Here is a 6,000-nt window from a genome sequence, read left to right as displayed (position 1 = left end):
TCCGCAGACATGGTACAGTACCATGTTAGCCTATGGCATTTCAAATCTGCTGTGCTGACGGTGAGGATTTTTCCGCGCGGTTTTGCTGCGGTTTAGAAACCGCAGCATGTCAATTCTTTGTGCGGATTCCGCAGCGGTTTCACACCTTTAACATAGTAGAGGTGTGAAACCGCAGGGAAAAACCGCAGGCTAATCCACAGGAAAACCGCAGGTCATTTTACCTGCGGTTTTACCTGCGGATCCGAGCGAAAAAACCTGCAGGTGAATCCGCAGCGTGTGCACATAGCCTAACTCTACAGTACCCACTAGTGTCCTAACTACATATCTATGCTGTCCCTACCTTACTTTAGCATTACAATAACACATATATATACAGCAATTAAAAGGGAAGGCACAAAGCACATACAGCACCCCCTTTACACCGATGTTCAGGTAGCTGCACATCCTAATCAGATTCTCCAGGCTGCCACTGGACAGATACTCTGTGATGAAATATTCCGTGTGCTGAGACTTGTGTGCGGCATAGAGGTGGCATAGGAATGGGCAGTCTCTTGCCACCAGGAGTTTCCACTGCTCTCTCATGATGGTGTTCTCATTGTCCCCCTTTTTTGGTGATCATTTTGACAGACATTTGGATGTTACAGCTGGGGACAGGTGCCAGGACCACCTGAGAAAAAACAATATAAAAGACCATGTAGATGAGCAAATCTATCAGCATAATGCTCTGCCAGTTCCAATAAGCTTAATGAATAATTATCATCTTTATTTCATAAATGAATAATAAACATGAAAATAGGCAATTTTGCAATAAATCTTTTCAAAGAAATCTGCTTCTTTCTCCTCCTGGACAAATTTTCAGTTTTCAAATTATTCTCTAGCTATGTATGGTGCTGTCCCTTATTACATAGCATCTCCTCTAGCTCTGTATGATGCCATCCCTTATTACAGTGGGTATGGAAAGTATTCAGACCCCTATAAATTTTTCACTCTTTGTTTCTTTGCATTGATTTGGTAAATTCAAAAAAGTTCATTTTTTACTTATTAATGTACACTCTGCACTCTATCTTGACTGAAAAAACAGAAATGTAGACACTTTTACAAATTTATTAAAAAGAAAAACTGAAATATCACATAGTCATAAGTATTCAGACTGTTTGCTCAGACACTCATATTTAAGTCACATGCTATCCACTTTCTAGTAATCCTCCTTGAGATAGTCCCACTCCTTCATTGGAGTCCAGCTGTGTTTCATTAAACTGATAGGCACACACCAGTCTATATAAGACCTCACAGCTCACAGTGCATGTCACACCAAATGAGAATCAAGAGGTCAAAGGAACTGGCCAAGGAGCTCAAAAACAGAATTGTGGCAAGGCACAGATCTGGCCAAGGCTACAAAAGAATTTCTGCAGTACTCAAGGTTCCCACGAGCAAAGTGGCCTCCATAATCCTTAAATGGAAGAAGTTTGGGACCAGCAGAAGTCTTCCTAGACCTGGCTGTCCAGCCAAACTGAGCAATCATGGGAGAAGAGCATTGGTGAGAGAGGTAAAGAAGAACCCCAAGATCACTGTGGCTGAGCTCAAAGATGCATTAGTCCTCCTGAGTTGGTGACTTGACAACAACCTGGATTATCGGCAACTGTGTCTCATCATCATCTACCTCCTTAGACAAAATTTGCAGTTCATCACCGTCTTCTTCTTGTAACCATGGTTACCCTAATTTTTTTCATCACTAGCAGCATGTTTTCGTGTCCCTCTTGGAACATGCAGGGTGAGAGGCCACAATCAAGAAATTATCATGTAAATAGTTCTTCGAAGTGTTCTAGTGTGGGATCAGTAGTCTCCTGGAATTCAACATGGTTGGAGGAAAGAGGATCAGGGTGAGGATTATATGATCCAGATACTTTGTTGGTGACCACGACTGGATCATGTGGAAGACTGTGTGGTGCTGCCAAGCCTAGTGGAAACATTATCTGCTATCTAACTGACCAACTGTACTGTTCTGGCTTCAGAAGTGGTGTACCTTGCCTCCCTGCAAAGTAGGACAGGAACCTATGTGTTATGGACGGGCGTGTTTCTTGTGCTCCAGCAACAGGCACAGTCGAACCTGCCCCACATCCTCGCCATCTGTGTGCACCATCATCAGCACTTCCACTTCCCCATACCATACCATATTCCTTATGCATTTTCTAATTCTAGGTATCTGAAAACCACGTTTTTTGATTAATTGAGACATTTTTTTAACTAAAAAAAATGTGGTCACCTGTAGCAGGCCAAACTTTTTTTTTTTTTTAAATTTCAGAACAGTGTAATTTCTCACAAAGTAGGGTAAATGGTATGCATGACAATAGCAAAGCTTTTTTTTTAAATTTCATACCACCTTAATTTTACACAAAGCAAGTTAAACTGTATGGATGACAATACAGTCAATTTTTTCATCCCCACTAAAAAAAATGTGGTCACCTGCAGCAGCTATATATTAAGCAATGGACTGCAAAGCCCTAAGCCCTGCCTAGAGGCTCTATTCACCACTCTCCATGCTCCAGCTGTTCCTAGGCCAAGTGCAGAATGTTTTGCATAGAAACATGAAAGCCCAATATTAGCCATAAGAAGAACTTTTAGGGCTCATACTCACTTGCGAGAGACTTACATGATTCTCGTGCGAGTCTCTCGCCTGAAAGCCTGGCACTGCTTCCAGCACTCGGACAGGAGCATGCAGCTACATGTATTTCTATGCAGCCGCACGCTCCCGTCACAGTGCTGGTGGCTGTACCAGGTTTTCAGGCGAGAATCTTGGAAGTCTCTTGCAAGTGAGTATGAGCCGTTAGAATAATTATTCAGCAAAGTATCATCACTGGGGGGACTCTGATTCCTAAAACTGTGCAAACAGGCCTGGACAACTTCCCTCTCCGTCCAATCAGAACTGTCCCTGAGCTGTACAATGGTGTCAGTGTGCCGATTGTGGAGGCGGCAGTCCTTTTATAACCTCTGATGAGGTAATGGGCCACCCAATCACAGTAATGCAACTACCAAGATGACTACATCATTACAGTGACTGGCAGGAAATCCTCACATATTTAACAGCTGTGCAACAAGTGCTAACCATGTGGGGCAGGGATTTGAGCATTCAATATGAGCAAGGCCGTATTTGCCACTAGGCACTCGAGGGCACGTGCCTAGGGCGGGACTCTGCGGGGGCGGCACCTGAGCAATGTTTTTTTTTTATTTTAGTCCGGGGTCGGTCCATCCCTCCTCCCTCGTCCCTCCTTCCTCTATGACCTCATACTCACCTCCTCCAGCGGTTCCTGCAGCTCCGATGATCTCTGGCGCCAGTATGCTTCTTCCTGTGTGCGCGGTCACGTGGTACCGCTCATTACAGTAATGAACATGGATGCCACGCCACTCCAATAGGCGTGGTGTCAATATTCATGACCTTAATGAGCGGTACCACGCGACCGCGCACACAGGAGGAAGCATATCGGCGCCGGCTGGAGGTAAACAACATACACATGCAGGGACCGCGCGACGCAGGGGGAGGGGGAGAATGAACCCAGAGCCATGCATACAGGGGGGGCAATGAACCCAGAGCCATGCATTCCGGGGGGGGGAGAATGAGCCCAGAGCCATGCAAACGGGGGGAGAATGAGCCCAGAGCCATGCATACGGGGGGGGAGAAAATGAGTCCAGAGTCATGCATACGGGGGGGAGAGAATGAGCCCAGAGCCATGCATACATGGGGGGAGAATAAGCCCAGAGCCATGCATACAGGGGGGGAGAATGAGCCCAGAGCCTTGCATACAGTGGGGGAAAATGAGCCCAGAGCCATGCATACAGGGGGGGGAGAATGAGCCCAGAGCCATGCATACAGGGGGGGAGAATGAGCCCAGAGCCATGCATACAGGGGGGAGAATGAGCCCAGAGCCATCTATAGAGGGGGGGAGAATGAGACCAGAGCCTTGCATACAGGGGGGGAGAATGAGCCCAGAGCCTTGCATACAGGGGGGGAGAATGAGCCCAGAGCCTTGCATACAGGGGGGAGAATGAGCCCAGAGCCATGCATACAGGGGGGAGAATGAGCCCAGAGCCATGCATACGGGGGGGGGGGGAGAATGAGCCCAGAGCCATGCATACGGTGGGGGAGAATGAGCCCACAGGCATGCGTGCCGGGGGGAATGAGCGCTGGGGGGGAATGAGCGGAGCCTGCACTGGGGAGATGGCTGCACTGGGGAAACGGGTGCACTGGGGAGATGGCTGTAGTGGGGAGATGGCTGCACTGGGGAAACGGGTGAACTGGGGAGATGGCTGCAGTGGGGAGATGGCTGCACTGGAGAGGCGGGTGCACTGAGGAGATGGCTGCACTGGGGAGGCGGGTGCACTGAGGAGATGGCTGCACTATGGAGATGGGTGCACTGGGGAGACGGCTGCACTGGGGAGACGGCTGCACTAAGGAGACGGCTGCACTGGGGAAACGGATGCACTTGGGAAACGGGTGCACTGGGGAGATGGGTGCACTAGGGAGATGGGTGCACTAGGGAGATGGCTGCACTGAACAGATGGCTACACTGAAGAGATGGCTGCACTGAGGAGATGGCTGCACTAGGGAGATGGCCGCACTAGGGAGATGGCTGCGCTAGGGAGATGGGTGCACTGAGGAGATGGCTGAACTGGGGAGATGGCTGCACTGGGGAATTGGATGCACTGGGGAAATGGATGCACTGGGGAAATGGATGCACGAGGGAGATGGGTGCACTGAGGAGATGGCTGAACTGGGGAAATGGATGCACTGGGGAGATGGCTGCACTGGGGAGATGGCTGCACTGGGGAGATGGCTGCACTAGGGAGATGGCTGCACTAGGGAGATGGCTGCACTGAGGAGATGGCTGCACTGAGGAGATGACTGCCCTGGGGAGATGGGTGCACTGAGGAGATGGGTGCACTGGGGAGATGGCTACACTGGGGAGATGGCTACACTGGGGAGATGGCTACACTGGGGAGATGGCTACACTGGGGAGATGGGTGCACTGGGGAGATGGCTGCACTGGGAAAATGGCTGCACTGGGGAGATGGGTGCACTGGGGAGATGGGTACACTGAGGAGATGGTGGCACTGGGGAAATGGGTGCAGTCAAGAGATGACTGCACTGGGGAAATGGGTGCAACAAGGAGATGGCTGCACTGGGTAGATGGCTGCACTGGGGAGATGGCTGCACTGGGAAGTTGGCTGCACTGGGGAGATGGGTGCAACGAGGAGATGGCTGCACTGGTAGATGACTGCACTGGATAGATGGATGAACTGGGGAGATGGCTGCACTGAGGAAATGGGTGCACTGAGGAGATGGCTGCACTGGGGAGATGGGTGCACTGTGGAGATGGGTGCACTGGGGAGATGGCTACACTGGGGAGATGGGTGCACTGGGGAGATGGGTGCACTGGGGAGATGGCTGCACTGGGAAAATGGCTGCACTGGAGAGATGGGTGCACTAGGGAGATGGCTGCACTGGGGAAATGGGTGCACTGAAGAGATGGCTGCACTGGGGAAATGGGTGCAATGAGGAGATGGCTGCACTAGGGAGATGGGTGCACTAGGGAGATGGCTGCACTGGGTAGATGGCTGCACTGGGTAGAAGGCTGCACTGGGTAGAAGGCTGCACTGGGTAGAAGGCTGCACTGGGGAGATGGCTGCACTGGGGAGATGGCTGCACTGGGGAGATGGCTGCACTGGGAAGATGTGTGCAACGAGGAGATGGCTGCACTGGTAGATGACTGCACTGGGTAGATGGCTGCACTGGGTAGATGGCTGCACTGGGGAGATGGGTGCACTGGGGAGATGGGTGCACTGAGGAAATGGGTGCACTGAGGAAATGGGTGCACTGAGGAGATGGCTGCACTGGGGAAATGGGTGCAACAAGGAGATGGCTGCACTAGGGAGATGGGTGCACTAGGGAAATGGGTGCACTGGGTAGATGACTGCACTGGGTTGATGGCTGCACTGGGGAGATGG

Source organism: Dendrobates tinctorius, unplaced genomic scaffold, assembly GCF_039654945.1.
Source record: "Dendrobates tinctorius isolate UK_male_01 unplaced genomic scaffold, ASM3965494v1 ptg000019l, whole genome shotgun sequence".
Classification (NCBI taxonomy): domain Eukaryota; kingdom Metazoa; phylum Chordata; class Amphibia; order Anura; family Dendrobatidae; genus Dendrobates; species Dendrobates tinctorius.
The sequence above is the reverse complement of the archived record's forward strand: the minus strand, read 5'-3'. Positions refer to the sequence as shown.